Genomic DNA, 18,484 nt, shown 5'->3' with positions numbered 1-18,484 from the left:
GTCACCTGGAATGCATTTCAATTAACAGGTGTGCCTTGTTAAAGTTAATTTGTGGAATTTCTTTCCTTCTAAATGCATTTGAGCAAATCAGTTGTGTTGTGACATGGTAGGGTTGGTATACAGAACATAGCCCTATTGGGTAAAAGACCAAGTCCACATTATGGCAAGAACAGCTCAAATAAGCAAAGAGAAACGACATGAATGTAAAAATAAAGAAAAACCCTTGAATGAGTAAGTGTGTCCCAACATTTGACTGGTACTGTATATATATATATAATCCAGACTGGTTCTGTGTGTGTATATATATATATATATATATATATATATATATATACTCCAGACTGGTTCTGTGTATATATATATATACACTCCAGACTGGTACTGTGTGTATATATATATATATATATATACTCCAGACTGGTTCTGTGTATATATATATATATACTCCAGACTGGTACTGTGTATATGTGTGTATATATATATACTCCAGACTGGTTCTGTGTGTGTGTATATATATATATATATACTCCAGACTGGTTCTGTGTGTATATATATATACTCCAGACTGGTTCTGTGTATATGTGTGTGTATATATATGTGTGTATATATATATATATATATATATATATACTCCAGACTGGTTCTGTGTGTGTGTGTGTATATATATATATATATACACACATATATATATATACACACATATACACACAGTATATACTCAGTATATATATTTATATTCCAGGACTCCAACATTGCTCATCCTAATATTTCTATATTTCTTAATTCCTTTACTTTTTACTGTCACGTCCTGACCAGTAATAGGGGTTATTTGTTATTGTAGTTTGGTCAGGACGTGGCAGGGGGTGTTTGTTTTAGGCGGTTCGGGCTATGTATTTAGGTAGAGGGGTGTTTGGTTTATGTGGTTCGGGCTATGTATTTAGGTAGAGGGGTGTTTGGTTTATGTGGTTCGGGCTATGTATTTAGGTAGAGGGGTGTTTGGTTTATGTGGTTCGGGCTATGTATTTAGGTAGAGGGGTGTTTGGTTTATGTGTTTCGGGCTATGTATTTAGGTAGAGGGGTGTTTGGTTTATGTGGTTCGGGCTATGTATTTAGGTAGAGGGGTGTTTGGTTTATGTGGTTCAGGCTATGTATTTAGGTAGAGGGGTGTTTGGTTTATGTGGTTCGGGCTATGTATTTAGGTAGAGGGGTGTTTGGTTTATGTGGTTCGGGCTATGTATTTAGGTAGAGGGGTGTTTGGTTTATGTGGTTCGGGCTATGTATTTAGGTAGAGGGGTGTTTGGTTTATGTGGTTCGGGCTATGTATTTAGGTAGAGGGGTGTTTGTTTTATGTGGTTCGGGCTATGTATTTAGGTAGAGGGGTGTTTGGTTTATGTGGTCCGGGGTTTGTTAGTCTATGTTCTATGTTAGTGTATTTCTATGTTCTGTCTTGTCTATTGTAGTTCTATGTTTAGTTAATTGGGGTTGGACCTTCAATTGGAGTCAGCTGGTTATCGTTGCCTCTGATTGAAGGTCCTATAATTAGGAGTTTGTTAGTCATGGGGGTTTTGTGGCAGATTGTTGCTGTGTATAGCTTTGTGCCTTACTGGCCTGTTCTTTGTCCTTTAATAAAAGAAGATGAGTTTACATTTTCCCGCTGCGTCTTGGTCTAAACCCTACGACACCTGTGACATTTACATTAGGGTGTATTGTTAGATACTACTGCACTGTTGGAACCAGGAACACAAGCATTTCACTACACCCACAATAACATCTACTAAATATGTGTATGTGACCAATAACATTTTTATTTGATTGTATTTTTGAAAGTGTTACATAATTCTCAATCCGCTTTGCGTCGTGCCTAAAAACAGCACTTAGCCGTGGTACTGTATATTAGCCATATACTGTCACCACTTCCACCGAAGTCATTTCCTCTCCTTGTTCGGCGGTCGGCGTCACCGGTCTTCTAGTCATTGTCGATCGACTTTTTCATTTTCCATTTGTTTTGTCTTGTTTTCTTACACATCTGGTTTCCATTTCCATCATGAATTGTTGTGTATTTAACCCTCTGTTCCCCCCATGTCCTTGTGTGGAATTGTTTGTTTGTAAGTGCTTGTACTCTGTTACTGGTGCGCATCGGGTTTTGTACCCATGTAGGTTCGTTTTGTATTAAACTGCTCCGGCTATTACCTATCTCTGCTCTCCTGCGTCTGACTTCACTGCCACCAGGTCCGCAATCCTTACATATACCACACCTCCTCAGGCCTTATTGCTTATTAGATCACATAAGTGTATTATAAGGCATTATAAAGGTCATTAAAATAATTATAATACGTACTTCATAGAAAGTGTTACCCTTCTATATTCTAACAACTCACATTTTAAGATTCATTATGTCATGTGTTCCATGTTAAGGGCTCTAACCAATGGAACAAGACTATTTGTCTCCCTCTTGCTGTTGCATGCAGTTCCTCTCTCTCTTCCTGCCTCCCTCTAACCCCCTCCCTCCCTCCCTCTAACCCCACCCCTCTGGCAGAACCAGGAAGTCCCTCCCCCTCCCACAAACTCTCTTCTGAGGAAACGAAACTGATCTGAGTCTCTGTGTCGTCTGTCTGTGTGAGAGTGAACAACCGTCCAAATGGCTCAACAGGGAGTTCTGCTGGACCAGGACCAGTTCTGTTGTTCTGTCTGTCTGGATCTACTGAAGGAACCAGTCGCCATCCCCTGTGGACACAGTTACTGTAGGAGCTGTATTGAGGGCTGCTGGGATCAGGATGTTCTGAAAGGGGTCTATAGCTGTCCTCAGTGCAGACAGACCTTCAGTCCGAGGCCGACGCTGAGGAAAAATAACATGTTGGCTGAGCTGGTGGAGAAACTGAAGAAGACAGGACTCCAGGCTGCTCCCCCTCCTGCTCTGTGCTATGCTGGACCTAGAGATGTGGCGTGTGATGTCTGCACTGGGACCAGAAAGCAGAAAGCCCTCATGTCCTGTCTGGCGTGTCTGGCCTCTTACTGTGAGACTCACCTCCAATCTCACTACGAATCTCCTGCTTTGAAGAGGCACAAGCTGGTCAAAGCCACCGCACAACTACAGGAGAAGATCTGCTCTCATCATGACAAACTGCTGGAGGTTTACTGTCGTACCGATCAGCAGTGTATCTGTTATCAGTGTTTGATGGACTGAACATAAAGGCCATGATACAGTGTCAGCTGCAGCAGAGAGGACTGAGAAACAGGTAAGACCAGAACAACTTGTTGGTGACTGTCTGATAAACAAAGAATTAAAGATACAGTAGGAACTAAGGCTGTTTGAATATGAGATCATTGAAATGAAATGAATCCTCAGCAGAACAAATATGAACACAAACCTTGAGTATATTGATATGTCAACCCAGATTCTCTAAATGTATCACCATTTTATAATGTCAAACACTATTATCATTCTGAATGCCCTTTTATGAGTCCAAAGTTCAGTCTCAACCCGTTGATACTTGTAGTCCTACCATAAAAACTATAATCATTCACATAGCAACAAATAAATATCATTTAGTAAATGGACCATCCATTATTTAGACCTTCCTCTCTATGGGCCCTATGTCACATTACTATACTATTGATCTACTGGACTAATAAAGCTTGATAGCTCATTGAAGAGTGATTCTCCACAGAGGCAGCTGGGGATGAGTCAGCAGAAGGTCCAGCAGAGATTCCAGGAGAGAGAGAAGGAGCTGAAGGAGCTCCAACAGGCTGTGGAGTCTCTCAAGGTGAGTATTGTTGACCAGAGGAGACACACCATTTCACCTGTCTCCTCCAGTCAGAGAGAGAGAGAGAGAGAGGTAGAGGGGCCCCTATCCAATCCCACTGACCCCCACTGTTGGGAACAGGTTGTCACTGCTGAGGCAGTGAAGAAAGTAGAGGAGGATGGGTCAAGGCTGAGGGATCCTGAGAGGATCCCTGTGAGTAGTAGATCTGTGACAGCACAGAGGGACAGGCCAACGAGTGATATATGCTTCAGTAAGGTTGGCTTCTTAGTGTTCATAGCAAATGGTTATCAACTGTACCGCAGAAATGGAATGTAAATCACAGAACAAAAATTGGCTTCTTAGTGTATTTGGTCATACTAGATTTGACTTCAGAAGAGTTCCAGGGTGTGTTGAGTGGTGGTGTCCCGTCCTCCCAGGCCGTTGGCCTGGTGCAGGAGCAGATAGGGTCAAAGTAGTGGAATGGGGTAGTGGGTTTTAATGAGTGTAGGGTTAGTTGGCCTGGTGCAGGAGCAGATAGGGTCAAAGTAGTGGGATGGGGTAGTGGGTTTTAATGAGTGTAGGGTTAGTTGGCCTGGTGCAGGAGCAGATAGGGTCAAAGTAGTGGAATGGGGTAGTGGGTTTTAATGAGTGTAGGGTTAGTTGGCCTGGTGCAGGAGCAGATAGGGTCAAAGTAGTGGAATGGGGTAGTGGGTTTTAATGAGTGTAGGGTTAGGTTGGCCTGGTGCAGGAGCAGATAGGGTCAAAGTAGTGGAATGGGGTAGTGGGTTTTAATGAGTGTAGGGTTAGTTGGCCTGGTGCAGGAGCAGATAGGGTCAAAGTAGTGGAATGGGGTAGTGGGTTTTAATGACTGTAGGGTTAGTTAGAAGGGTGCAGGAGCAGATAGGGTCAAAGTAGTGGAATGGGGTAGTGGGTTTTAATGAGTGTAGGGTTAGTTGGCCTGGTGCAGGAGCAGATAGGGTCAAAGTAGTGGAATGGGGTAGTGGGTTTTAATGAGTGTAGGGTTAGTTGGCCTGGTGCAGAAGCAGATAGGGTCAAAGTAGTGGAATGGGGGTAGTGGGTTTTAATGAGTGTAGGGTTAGTTGGCCTGGTGCAGGAGCAGATAGGGTCAAAGTAGTGGAATGGGGTAGTGGGTTTTAATGAGTGTAGGGTTAGTTGGCCTGGTGCAGGAGCAGATAGGGTCAAAGTAGTGGAATGGGGTAGTGGGTTTTAATGAGTGTAGGGTTAGTTAGAAGGGTGTTTTTTAGTATTATCATAATTTCCCCTTTTCCCATTTTGTATCCCATAATATCATGTATTTATATTATAGTCCAGTTGAGGCAGGTGAGATGCCTTTGGATATACGACGTAATAAATTGTCATTAGCTTATTGGGTTGAAAGGCTGTGAGGTTGAGCATCCCACTGCTACTGTTCTAGATGACTGTTGGGAATATACTAGTAGACAAGGCAGTGGTTTTGGTTGGACAGTTGGAAAGCTTGCTGATGAGAGTAGTTTCAGGGAGTTGGAGGTTGGCCCTTTCTGTGGTGATAGGGGATGTTCCTCCATGGTTACTCCCAGATCCTGTTGTTGATCTAACCTTGGTAGACAAAAGGAAAAGATTGGGTCAGAAGTCAGTGATAAAGGGAAACTGGTTGACAATTACATTGGTAGAAGTTGTTATGCTTTTTTACCTCTTTTCACAGATGGATCCAAGGGCCCAGATAGTGGGCCCACAGGAGCAGGTGTTTACCTTCCTGAATGTGATGTGCAGATATGTAGAAGACTAACAGATGAACTGTCAGTGAACTCAGTTGAACTGTTGGTGATAATAGTTGTCCTCCAGTGGGTGGAGGACGTACAGCCTGTTAGAATTATAGTATCCTCAGATTCTCTGTCTGTATTGAATAGTTTATCATCTGGTAAATCTATTAGGAGTGACCTACTATTGGAGGTATTAATGTTATTATGGAGAATTGAGAGAATGGGTCTAGTAGTGAGATTCTACTGGGTCCCAGCACATTCAGGTGTGGAATGGAATGAAATTGTAGACTAGTTAGCTAAAATAACTTTAAAACAAGATATAATATATATTAATGTTCCACTGGGTAGAGGTGAGGACAAATGTGAGATCAGAGACATTTTGATAGATGTGTGGCAGAAGAGATGGGACTCTGAGCACAAGGGACGGCATTTATATGCCCTCCAAAGAAAGGTCGGTGGACCAAGGTTCAAAGGTCAGATTAGGAAGGAAGAGGTGGTATTTCCTCGATTGTGTTTAGGACCTTGTACATTGAACTGGTCCTTCCACCTGGTCTGGCAGCATGTGAATGGTTTGTGTCTGGCCTTCCCTGTAGCTCAGTTGGTAGAGTGTTTGCAACGCCAGGGTTGTGGGTTCAATTCCCATGGGGGGAAAAAATTATATATATGAAAATGAATGAAATTCAAATGTATGCATTCACTACTGTAAGTTGCTCTGGATAAGAGTGTCTGCTAAATGACTAAAATGTAAATGGAGGGTATTGTCAATGAAATGGTGGAGCATGTGTTGTTATAGTGTTGTAAGGATGTTGAAGAGAGGGAAAGATTGAATTATAGGGTCATTGAGGTTGGGGGGGTTTGGAAGGGATTTGGGGGATGGGGGAGGGTCTATTAGAAGTTAGTAGGGATCTTTTTTATTTTCTCAGAAGTACTGAGTTAGGTAGGAGGATTTAGAAATGGTGTAAACCGTGATTGAACACACTCCAGCACAGTAGGAGGCGCCACGCTCCTTTAACGTTGGTTTGAGGACCGCCATTATACCATAGAAGAAGAAGAAGTTGGTAACGTGAGGTTTTGTCGTTCGTAAAGAGTGCAGCTATTCTTTTGCCTATTTTCCAAATGTATTTTGTCATGGTGGGAGGGTTTGTTTATCGGTTTCCGCTGTTTATCGGTTAGAGTTGAGGGGGGAGTAGGGTAGTGTGATGTCCTCAACCGAGTGGAGAAGAAACGCTGTCTCTTCAGGTGCGTTGTGGAGAATGGTGTGGAGGAATTATTGATCCTGGTCGGTGAACAGGTGGGAGAGGAACATATCCACTCTGTATCCAGAATGAACAAGGCGGTGGTTGTGGTAATGTAAAAGGTGAGTCTTGTTGTCCGGCTAGTTACCAGTATGATTTATGTGAGGGGTTGTGTTGGTGCTGATTTCGACAAGAGTAGTGGTGTCTAATCTGCCTCCGTTTATTACCACCGAACAGATCCGTAAAGAGTTGGTTCGTTTTGCTAAATGTGGAAGTGTTTTTCTGAACGAAATTCAAGGTTAAACAGGGGAGGGGTGGTACACAGGGTTTGTTAGCACAGAGGAGCCCAGTGATATAATATTATATATATATAATATTACTATATGTCCCAGCTGTTTGCTGTGGTTTTGAAGTAATTCTCTTCCTGCCCGCGTTAACCTTGTAGGTTTACCTCCGGTAACTTATTATTAACTATCCTTGTAGGTTTACCTCAGGTCACTGATTATTAACCATCCTTGTAGGTTTACCTCAGGTAACTTATTATTAACTAACCTTGTAGGTTTACCTCAGGTAACTTATTATTAACTAAACTTGTAGGTTTACCTCAGGTAACTTATTATTAACTATCCTTGTAGGTTTACCTCAGGTAACTGATTATTAACTAACCTTTTTTTATATGTTTCTAAATGGCTGCTGGGTAATATGATAATCGTTGAAATCTGTTGGTTCGTAGACATAAAATAGAGAGAATGCTGCGCAGGTTCACTGAGTTGTAAACCTAATGGATAGGTGGAGATCATTGATTTGTAGCTCTGACTCAGTTGCTACCTCAGATTATGAGCCTATCAAGTGTGGTGAATGAGGTATGTAGTTCCCACAGAAGACCACAGGGAGGAGCAAGAGAGATATAAACCCATACAGTTTATCTCTTTAAATACCCTGAACCTAACAATCAATCTAATGTATTTATGAAGCCCTTTTTACATCAGCAGATGTCACAAAGTGCTGTACAGAAACTCTAACCCTACGTATAACCTGTTTTATCCTGAACCCTAATTCTAGGGTAGGGTAGCCTACAACCCCTTTAGAAACTATTATAGTAATAATATTATGTTAGTAAATACCATTATAGTACTAAATAGGTTCTATTGTTATTTTTTAAATAAAACCTATGTATAGTACTTAGCATTTAACTGTTTTTTTGTTATTTTATTATATTTATTATTTAGAGGAGTCTGTCTAAATAATGAAAAGTTAAGTTATTGCTACACTTTTTAATGAAACCTTTATTTAACCAGGTAGACTAGTTGAGAACAAGTCCTTTATTTAACCAGGTGGGCCAGTTGAGAACAAGTTCTCATTTACAACTGCGACCTGGCCAAGATAAAGCAAAGCAGTGTGACACAAACAACAACACAGAGTTACACATGGAATAAACAAACGTACCGTCAATAACACAATAGAAAAGTCTATATACAGATGTGCAAATGAGGTAAGATAAAGGAGGTAAGTTAATAAATAGGCCGTGGTGGCGAAATAATTACAATTTAGCAATTAAACACTGGAGTGATAGATGTGCAGAAGATGAATTTTGCAAGTAGAGATACTATTAACTAACTGCTATCTCTCTGTCCCTCTCTCCCTCTCTGTCCCTCTCTCTGTCCCTCTCTCTGTCCCTCTCTCTGTCCCTCTCTCTCTCTCTGTCTCTCTCTCTCTCTCTCTGTCCCTCTCTCTCTCTCTGTCCCTCTCTCTCTCTCTCTCTGTCCCTCTCTCTCTCTCTGTCCCTCTCTCTCTCTCTCTCTCTCTCTCTCTCTCTCTGTCCCCTCTCTCTCTCTCTCTCTCTGTCCCTCTCTCTCTCTCTCTCTCTCTCTCTCTCTCTCTCTCTCTGTCTCTGTCTCTGTCTCTGTCTCTCTCTCTCTCTCTCTCTCTCTGTCTCTCTCTCAACAGCGCTCTGCACAGGCAGCAGTGGAGGACAGTGATCAGATCTTTACTGAGCTGATCCGCTCCATTGAGAGAAGGAGCTCTGAGGTGAAGGAGCTGATCAGAGCCCAAGAGAAGGATCAAGTGAGTCAAGCTGAAGGAGTCCTGGAGCAACTGAAGCAGGAGATAGCTGAGCTGAGGAAGAGAAGCACTGAGCTGGAGCAGCTCTCACACACAGAGGATCACATCCATTTCCTCCAGGTAACTAAACTGTCTTGTTACATGTGATATGAAATGAACTTCATGTGAAACTATTCATCTTATGTTGTCCTGTCTGTTCCCCTCTCTCTCTCTCTCTCTCTCTCTTCTCTCTCCTCTCTCTCTCTCTCTCTCTCTCTCTCTCTCTCTCTCTCTCTCTGTCTCTGTCCCTCTCTCTCTCTCTCTCTCTCTCTCTCTCTCTGTCCCTCTCTCTCTCTCTCTCTCTCTCTCTCTCTCTCTCTCTCTGTCCCTCTCTCTCTCTCTCTCTCTCTCTCTCTCTGTCCCTCTCTCTCTCTCTCTCTCTCTCTCTCTCTCTGTCCCTCTCTCTCTCTCTCTCTCTCTCTCTCTCTCTCTCTGTCCCCTCTCTCTCTCTCTCTCTGTCTCTCTCTCTCTCTCTCTCTCTCTCTCCCCCTCTCTCTCTGTCCCTCTGTCTCTCTGCTCTCTCTCTCTCTCTCTCTCTCTGTCCCTCCTCTCTGTCCCTCCTCTCTCTCTCTCTGTCCCTCTCTCTCTCTCTCTGTCCCTCCTCTCTCTCTCTGTCCCTCTGTTCCTCTGTCTCTCTCTCTGTCTCTCTCTCTGTCTGTCTCTCTCTGTCCCTCTGTCTCTCTCTGTCCCTCTGTCTCTCTGTCCCTCCTCTCTGTCCCTCCTCTCTGTCCCTCCTCTCTGTCCCTCCTCTCTCTCTCTCTGTCCCTCCTCTCTCTCTCTCTCTGTCCCTCTCTCTCTTTCCCTCTGTCTCTCTGTGTCTTTCTGTGTCCCCCTGTCCCTCTGTCTGTGTCCCCCTGTCCCTCTATCTGTGTCCCTCTCTCTGTCTGGCCCTCTGTGTCCCTCTGTGCCTCTCTGTCCCTCTGTGTCCCTCTCTCTGTCTCTCTCTCTGTCTGTCTCTGTCTCTCTCTCTGTCTCTCTCTCTGTCTCTCTCTCTGTCTGTCTCTGTCTCTCTCTCTGTCTCTCTCTCTGTCTGTCTCTCTCTCTCTCTCTGTCTCTATCTCTCTCTGTCTCTCTCTCTCTCTCTGTCCCTCTCTCTCTCTCTCTCTGTCCCTCTCTCTCTCTCTCTCTGTCCCTCTCTCTCCCTCTCTCTCTCTCTCTCTCTCTCTCTCTCTGTCCCTCTCTCTCTCTCTCTATGTCCCTCTCTCTCTCTCTCTGTCTCTCTCTCTCTCTGTCTCTCTCCTCTGTCTGTCTCTCTCTCTGTCTCTCTCTCTCTGTCTGTCCCTATCTCTCTCTCTCTCTCTCTCTCTCTCTCTCTCTCTCTCTCTCTCTCTGTCCCTCTCTCTCTCTCTCTCTCTCTCAACAGCGCTCTGCACAGGCAGCAGTGGAGGACAGTGATCAGATCTTTACTGAGCTGATCCGCTCCATTGAGAGAAGGAGCTCTGAGGTGAAGGAGCTGATCAGAGCCCAAGAGAAGGATCAAGTGAGTCAAGCTGAAGGAGTCCTGGAGCAACTGAAGCAGGAGATAGCTGAGCTGAGGAAGAGAAGCACTGAGCTGGAGCAGCTCTCACACACAGAGGATCACATCCATTTCCTCCAGGTAACTAAACTGTCTTGTTACATGTGATATGAAATTAACTTCATGTGAAACTATTCATCTTATGTTGTCCTGTCTGTTCCCCTCTCTCTCTCTCTCTCTCTCTCTCTCTCTCTCTCTCTCTCTCTCTCTCTCTCTCTCTCTCTCTGTCCCTCTCTCTCTGTCCCTCTCTCTCTCTCTCCTCTCTCTCTGTCTGTCTCTGTCTCTCTCTCTGTCTCTCTCTCTGTCTCTCTCTCTGTCTGTCTCTCTCTCTCTCTCTCTCTCTCTCTCTGTCCCTCTCTCTGTCCCTCTGTGTCCCTCTCTCTGTCTCTCTCTCTGTCTGTCTCTGTCTCTCTCTCTGTCTCTCTCTCTGTCTCTCTCTCTGTCTGTCTCTCTCTCTCTCTCTCTCTCTCTCTCTGTCCCTCTCTCTCTCTCTCATGTCCCTCTCTCTCTCTCTCTCTCTCTCTCTCTCTCTGTCCCTCTCTCTCTGTCCTCTCTCTCTCCTCTCTCTCTCTCTCTCTGTCCCTCTCTCTCTCTCTCTCTCTCTCTCTCTCTCTCTCTCTGTCCCTCTCTCTCTCTCTCTCTCTCTCTCTCTCTCTGTCCCTCTCTCTCTCTCTCCTCTCTCTCTGTCCCTCTCTCTCTTCTCTCTCTCTCTCTCTCTGTCCCCCTCTCTCTCTCTGTCCCTCTGTCCCTCTGTCTCTCTCTCTCTCTCTCTCTCTCTGTCCCCCTCTCTGTCCCCCTCTCTGTCCCCCCTCTCTGTCCCTCCTCTCTCTCTCTCTGTCCCTCCTCTCTCTCTCTCTCTGTCCCTCTCTCTCTCTCTCTCTCTCTCTCTGTCCCTCCTCTCTGTCCCTCCTCTCTCTCTCTCTGTCCCTCCTCTCTCTCTCTCTCTGTCCCTCCTCTCTCTCTGTCCCTCTCTCTCTCTCTCTCTCTGTCCCTCTCTCTCTCTCTCTGTCCCTCTCTCTCTCTCTCTCTCTGTCCCCCTCTCTCTCTGTCCCTCTGTCCCTCTGTCCTCTCTCTCTCTCTCTCTCTCTCTCTCTGTCCCCCTCTCTGTCCCTCCTCTCTGTCCCTCCTCTCTCTCTCTCTGTCCCTCCTCTCTCTCTCTCTGTCCTCCTCTCTCTCTCTCTGTCCCTCTCTCTCTTTCCCTCTGTCTCTCTGTGTCTTTCTGTGTCCCTCTCTCTGTGTCCCGCTTTCTGTGTCCCTCTCTCTCTGTGTCCCTCTGTGTCCCCCTGTCCCTCTGTCTGTGTCCCCCTGTCCCTCTGTCTGTGTCCCCCTGTCCCTCTGTCTGTGTCCCCCCCTCTCTCTGTGTCCCTCTCTCTGTCTGTCCCTCTGTGTCCCTCTGTGTCCCTCTCTCTGTCTCTCTCGGTGTCTCTCTCTCTGTTCCTCTGTCCCTCTCTCTATGTCCCTCTGTCCCTCTCTCTCTCTCTCTCTCCCTCTCTATATCCCCCTCTCTCTCTTTCTCTGTCTCTCTCTCTCTGTCTCTCTCTCTGTCCCTCTCTCTCTCTCTCTCTGTCCCTCCTCTCTCTCTCTGTCCCTCTGTTCCTCTGTCTCTCTCTCTGTCTCTCTCTCTGTCTGTCTCTGTCTCTCTCTCTGTCTGTCTCTGTCTCTCTCTCTGTCTGTCTCTGTCTCTCTCTCTCTCTGTCTCTGTCTCTCTCTCTGTCTCTCTCTCTGTCTGTCTCTGTCTGTCTCTCTCTGTCTGTCTCTGTCCCTCTCTCTCTCCAGAGTTATCAGTCTCTCTCCAGTATCAGTGTATCTTCAGACTTACCCAGCATCGTTGTCCGTCCTCTTCAGTACTTTGGAGATGTGAGTAAGACTGTGTCTGAACTGAGAGAGAAACTAGAAGACTTCCTTAAAGGAGAATGGACCAAGATCTCCACTACAGGTGTGTTGAAAACAATCAGAACATCAACTTTAGACCATTGAAAGTTCCCTACTAGTCATATACATGTGGAATATGGTATGATGATAACATTCCCTCTCTCTGTCAATGTGTTTGTGTGTCTGTAGTGAATATAGTGGAGGTTGTTCTGCCTCCAGAGCCCAAGACCAGAGAACAGTTGTTACAATGTGAGTCTCTTTATTGTGAAGTAACTAACAGTCTCTTTTTACTGCCACTCCTAACAATCCCTCTAGAAATATATAGCAATAGTAGATCTAATCAAAGACTGGGTATCTATCTGACTCCTCATATTTCTCTGATTTGATCTCTGCTGTGCTCTAATCAAAGACAGGGTAGATACAGTATCTGACTTAACTTATTGTTCTGACTCCCCTCATTGGTCTCTGCTCTTCTCCCAGATTCCTGTCAGCTCACACTGGACCCAAACACAGCAGGCACACGCCTCTCTCTGTCTGAAGGGAACAGAAAGGTGACCTGTACAGACCAAGTCCAACCATATCCTGACCATCCAGACAGATTCACCACCTGGTACCAGGTTCTGTGTAGAGAGGGTCTGTCTGGACGCTGTTACTGGGAGGTGAAGTGGACTGGGGAGTGGGTTATTACAGCAGTCTCATATAAAGACATCAGCAGAACAGAGACAGATAATATATTTGGATTCAATAACAAGTCCTGGAGTTTACAGTGCTATAGTGATGGTTATTATTTCAGACACAATAATGTTAAGACTAAAGTATCAGGCCCTCAGTCCTCCAGAGTAGGAGTGTACCTGGATCACAAGGCAGGTACTTTGTCCTTCTACAGTGTCTCTGACACAATGACCCTCCTCCACAGAGTCCAGACCACATTCACTCAGCCCCTCTATCCTGGGTTTATGCTCTCTGGTACTGCTGAGCTGGTTAAACTGTAGTAGGGTCCACATAGATACTAGTCATGCTGGTGTAGTCTATAGCTGAGCTGGTTAAACTGTAGTAGGGTCCACATAGATACTAGTCATGCTGGTGTAGTCTATAGCTGAGCTGGTTAAACTGTAGTAGGGTCCACATAGATACTAGTCATGCTGGTGTAGTCTATAGCTGAGCTGGTTAAACTGTAGTAGGGTCCACATAGATACTAGTCATGCTGGTGTAGTCTATAGCTGAGCTGGTTAAACTGTAGTAGGGTCCACATAGATACTAGTCATGCTGGTGTAGTCTATAGCTGAGCTGGTTAAACTGTAGTAGGGTCCACATAGATACTAGTCATGCTGGTGTAGTCTATAGCTGAGCTGGTTAAACTGTAGTAGGGTCCACATAGATACTAGTCATGCTGGTGTAGTCTATAGCTGAGCTGGTTAAACTGTAGTAGGGTCCATTTCCATGAATCATGATGTCTGGTGTTGATGATGTATATTGGTTGTCATTCAGAACCATTGATATGTTTTCTCAGAACCATTGATATGGACTGGTTTCCCAGACACAGATTAATCCTAGTCCTGTACTAAAAAGCGTGTTCAATGTAGATGTCCAGGAAACCGGCCCTAAATGTGTCATCTTTCATCCTCCCATACTGCTCAGTCCAGCAACATTAAACCTGTCCAGCAGGTGGTGCTATTGACCAAACAATAAAACCAGCAGATATCTGGACTTGCCACTCAGTATATCAGTAATTTTCAGAATAGGACTTTAATATCATTGGAGATTGATGGTCTTTTTAATCCACTATCCAGAGTCAGGAACAGATGAAGTTAGGTCTGCTACTGTTCAGTGATTAAATATGATTTATGGTGATGGGAAATAAAAAATCCAACACTAAACTTCATCTAGTAATAGTTTTCCTTTGTTATTTATTCCAAGGCGAGTCTTTAACTTGTAAATGGATTGTGTGGAGGTGAGCTAGTGGTGTGGCTGATAGAATAGAATGAAAAGGGAGGAAGAGGAAGAGGGGAGGAGTGAAGGGCTGTTCAAGAAACCAGATGAGGAAGAGAAAGATATTCAGGGGAATTACTGGTCTCTGTTCCAAATGGTTCCCTATTCCCTACGTAGTGCACTACGGTGCTTCTGACCAGGTCTAAAGTAGTGTTCTACGTAGGGAATAGGGTGTAGATTTATTAGAATATCATGCTTTAGTGTTTGTCACAAAACAATATTAGATCTCCACCCACCCACACATTGTTATGTTGTCAGGTTGTTCCTCTGTGTTCCTCCTCTCCCCTCCCCCTCCCATCCTCTCCTCTCCCCGCCTTTCCTCTCCAGAGACGGTATATAAACCAGACTGATAGATTATGGTAAAGGTCCTGAGGACAGGAAGTAACTCACTGTGGATTGTTGTTTTTTTTACATTAAAATGGTCAAAAATGAAATGAAAATAACTTTTCAAGATGAAATTTAGCAAGGACTGTCTGGGAGTGGTCTGAGTGGGGGAAGTGAAAACAGGAAACTAGTCGTTATTGGCAGACAGAGGTTGGGAAAGCTCTTTCTCATTGGTCTATTAACTAACTGACACCAGGCAGGTCAAAACAGGAAGAGAGAGGTTGGGAACTCATTTCTTATTGGTCTATTAACTAATTGATGTCACCAGGCAGGTCAAAACAGGAAGAGAGAGGTTTGGAACTCATTTCTTATTGGTCTATTAACTAACTGACACCAGGCAGGTTAAAACAGGAAGAGAGAGGTTGGGACCTCATTTCTTATTGGTCTATTAACTAATTGATGTCACCAGGAAGGACAAAACAGGAAGAGAGAGGTTTGGAACTCATTTCTTATTGGTCTATTAACTAATTGATGTCACCAGGCAGGTCAAAACAGGAAGATAGAGGTTTGGAACTCATTTCTTATTGGTCTATTAACTAATTGATGTCACCAGGAAGGACAAAACAGGAAGAGAGAGGTTTGGAACTCATTTCTTATTGGTCTATTAACTAATTGATGTCACCAGGCAGGTCAAAACAGGAAGATAGAGGTTTGGAACTCATTTCTTATTGGTCTATTAACTAATTGATGTCACCAGGAAGGACAAAACAGGAAGAGAGAGGTTTGGATGAATAAAGTTTGCTGTGTCCACAGATCGATTTTATAAGTGAAAAAATGACCGTCACAACCGGAACCACACAGGTCCACTAAAACAGAGGAATTTACTGAAGGGGAAAGTAATCTAAAAGTAGTCAGATTACCTGAGTAAACAGGGGAATTACTGAAGGGGGAAAGTAATCTAAAAGTAACCAAAAGTAGTCAGATTACTGGGAAAGTAATCTAAAAGTAGTCAGATTACGTGACTGAGTTTGGGTCTAAAAGTTACTGATTCCAATGTTGGACAGGTAACTAGTAACATATTCCATTTAGAAAGTAACCTACCCAACCCTCTAACGGGGTACTAACCTACCCAACCCTCTAACAGGGTACTAACCTACCCAACCCTCTAACAGGGTACTAACCTACCCAACCCTCTAACAGGGTACTAACCTACCCAACCCTCTAACAGGGTACTAACCTACCCAACCCTCTAACGGGGTACTAACCTACCCAACCCTCTAACGGGGTACTAACGTACCCAACCCTCTAACGGGGTACTAACCTACCCAACCCTCTAACGGGGTACTAACCTACCCAACCCTCTAACGGGGTACTAACCTACCCAACCCTCTAACGGGGTACTAACCTACCCAACCCTCTAACTAACGGGGTACTAACCTACCCAACCCTCTAACAGGGTACTAACCTACCCAACCCTCTAACTAACAGGGTACTAACCTACCCAACCCTCTAACTAACAGGGTACTAACCTACCCAACCCTCTAACTAACAGGGTACTAACCTACCCAACCCTCTAACTAACAGGGTACTAACCTACCCAACCCTCTAACAGGGTACTAACCTACCCAACCCTCTAACAGGGTACTAACCTACCCAACCCTCTAACGGGGTACTAACCTACCCAACCCTTTAACGGGGTACTAACCTACCCAACCCTCTAACAGGGTACTAACCTACCCAACCCTCTAACAGGGTACTAACCTACCCAACCCTCTAACAGGGTACTAACCTACCCAACCCTCTAACAGGGTACTAACCTACCCAACCCTCTAACTAACGGGGTACTAACCTACCCAACCCTCTAACTAACGGGGTACTAACCTACCCAACCCTCTAACAGGGTACTAACCTACCCAACCCTCTAACTAACAGGGTACTAACCTACCCAACCCTCTAACGGGGTACTAACCTACCCAACCCTCTAACTAACAGGGTACTAACCTACCCAACCCTCTAACTAACAGGGTACTAACCTACCCAACCCTCTAACAGGGTACTAACCTACCCAACCCTCTAACGGGGTACTAACCTACCCAACCCTTTAACGGGGTACTAACCTACCCAACCCTCTAACAGGGTACTAACCTACCCAACCCTGCCTTTAGGGAACTGTGGTTTTGGGTAGTGTAGTCCTACCTCCTCCTGTATGTACTGCAGTAGGAGGGGGTTGTGGGTAGTGTAGTCCTACCTCCTCCTGTACGTACTGCAGTAGGAGGGGGTTGTGGGTAGTGTAGTCCTACCTCCTCCTGTACATACTGCAGTAGGAGGGGGTTGTGGGTAGTGTAATCCTACCTCCTCCTGGATGTACTGCAGTAGGAGGGGGTTGTGGGTAGTGTAGTCCTACCTCCTCCTGTATGTACTGCAGTAGGAGGGGTTGTGGGTAGTGTAGTCCTACCTCCTCCTGTAGATACTGCAGTAGGAGGGGTTGTGGGTAGTGTAGTCCTACCTCCTCCTGTAGATACTGCAGTAGGAGGGGGTTGTGGGTAGTGTAGTCCTACCTCCTGTATGTACTGCAGTAGGAGGGGGTTGTGGGTAGTGTAGTCCTACCTCCTCCTGTACGTACTGCAGTAGGAGGGGGTTGTGGGTAGTGTAGTCCTACCTCCTCCTGTTTGTACTGCAGTAGGAGGGGGTTGTGGGTAGTGTAATCCTACCTCCTCCTGGATGTACTGCAGTAGGAGGGGGTTATGCAAATTAACTGAATCCCCCCCCAAAAAACATTTCCACTGCATTTCAGCCCTGCCACAAAAGGACCAGCATGTCAGTGATTCTCTCGTTAACAGGTGTGAGTGTTGACGAGGACAAGGCTGGAGATCACTCTGTCATGCTGATTGAGTTCGAATAACAGACTGGAAGCTTCGGGTGTACACCGTTAGTTTATACTGGATACACCTGGTGTACACCGTTAGTTCATACTGGATACACCTGGTGTACACCGTTAGTTTATACTGGATACACCGGGTGTACAACTTTAGTTTATACTGGATACACCGGGTGTACACCGTTAGTTTATACTGGATACACCGGGTGTACACCGTTAGTTTATACTGGATACACAGGGTGGACACCATTTAGATTATACTGGATACACCGGGTGTACAACTTTAGTTTATACTGAATACACCGGGGGTACACCGTTAGTTTATACTGGATACACCGGGTGGGTTAGTTCTTCTTGAGAGAACTAACCCAAAATTAGTCGAACTAACCCAAAATTAGTTGAAAGGCTAAGGGATTCTCTTCCTGAGAAGAAGCTGACAGCCTTCAAACAGAGCAAAAAAAGTGGTCCCAAACAATATGTCAAAATGAATAAAAAAATGATACAGCTGTCTTTAATAAGATCAAACTGAACTAACTGCTATCTTGAAATGTTGAAAAAGTGTTTATAAATAGGCATCCTATCATTTGAAAATTAGTTGAAAGGCTAAGTGATTCTCCTCCTGAGAAGAAGCTGACAGCCTTCAAACATAGTGCAAAAAAAGTGTCACTGAGAAATAGGATAATTATGAAACATGAAAACTATATTGTCTGACTCAGCTACTATGCATGTTGGTTGGACAACATGAACACTTCGCTCGCTACATGTGAAAATTAAAAAGGATGGTTAGGATACTTAGCATGTTAGCTAACCCTTCCCTAACCACTAGCCCAGGGGTTCTCAAACTTTTTTGTGATAGCAAATTCATCAGTGACCCCCTCATAATCAGAACACAACTCGAGTGAGATAAAAAAATATCATACAAGGAGTTTTACCATGATTTCGTGTGCAAGGCCGGACAAACCAAGTCTCGGGCCCTGGGAATGAACATTTTAAAGGTCTGCCTCTTGGAGGGAAAAAAACTTGCTAATTTCCTGCATTCTACACATTTTGTCATGGGGCAGAGAAAT

General features: G+C 44.7%; 1 pseudogene across 1 annotated transcript; it reads left to right on the top strand.

The window, feature by feature from the left end:
- The first annotated feature begins 2,539 nt into the window (after positions 1 to 2,539).
- Positions 2,540 to 14,103, top strand: LOC145866949 (tripartite motif-containing protein 16-like; annotated as a pseudogene). Its single transcript, XR_014383177.1, has 6 exons — positions 2,540 to 3,236; positions 3,669 to 3,764; positions 8,686 to 8,919; positions 12,131 to 12,290; positions 12,416 to 12,475; positions 12,707 to 14,103. The product of XR_014383177.1 is annotated as a tripartite motif-containing protein 16-like (transcript).
- Positions 14,104 to 18,484: the final 4,381 nt, after the last annotated feature.

Source organism: Salmo salar, unplaced genomic scaffold (assembly GCF_965601325.2).
Source record: "Salmo salar unplaced genomic scaffold, fSalSal1 ptg000136l, whole genome shotgun sequence".
In the NCBI taxonomy this organism is placed as follows: Eukaryota; Metazoa; Chordata; class Actinopteri; order Salmoniformes; family Salmonidae; genus Salmo; species Salmo salar.
This window is presented reverse-complemented; position numbering and strand designations above follow the sequence as displayed.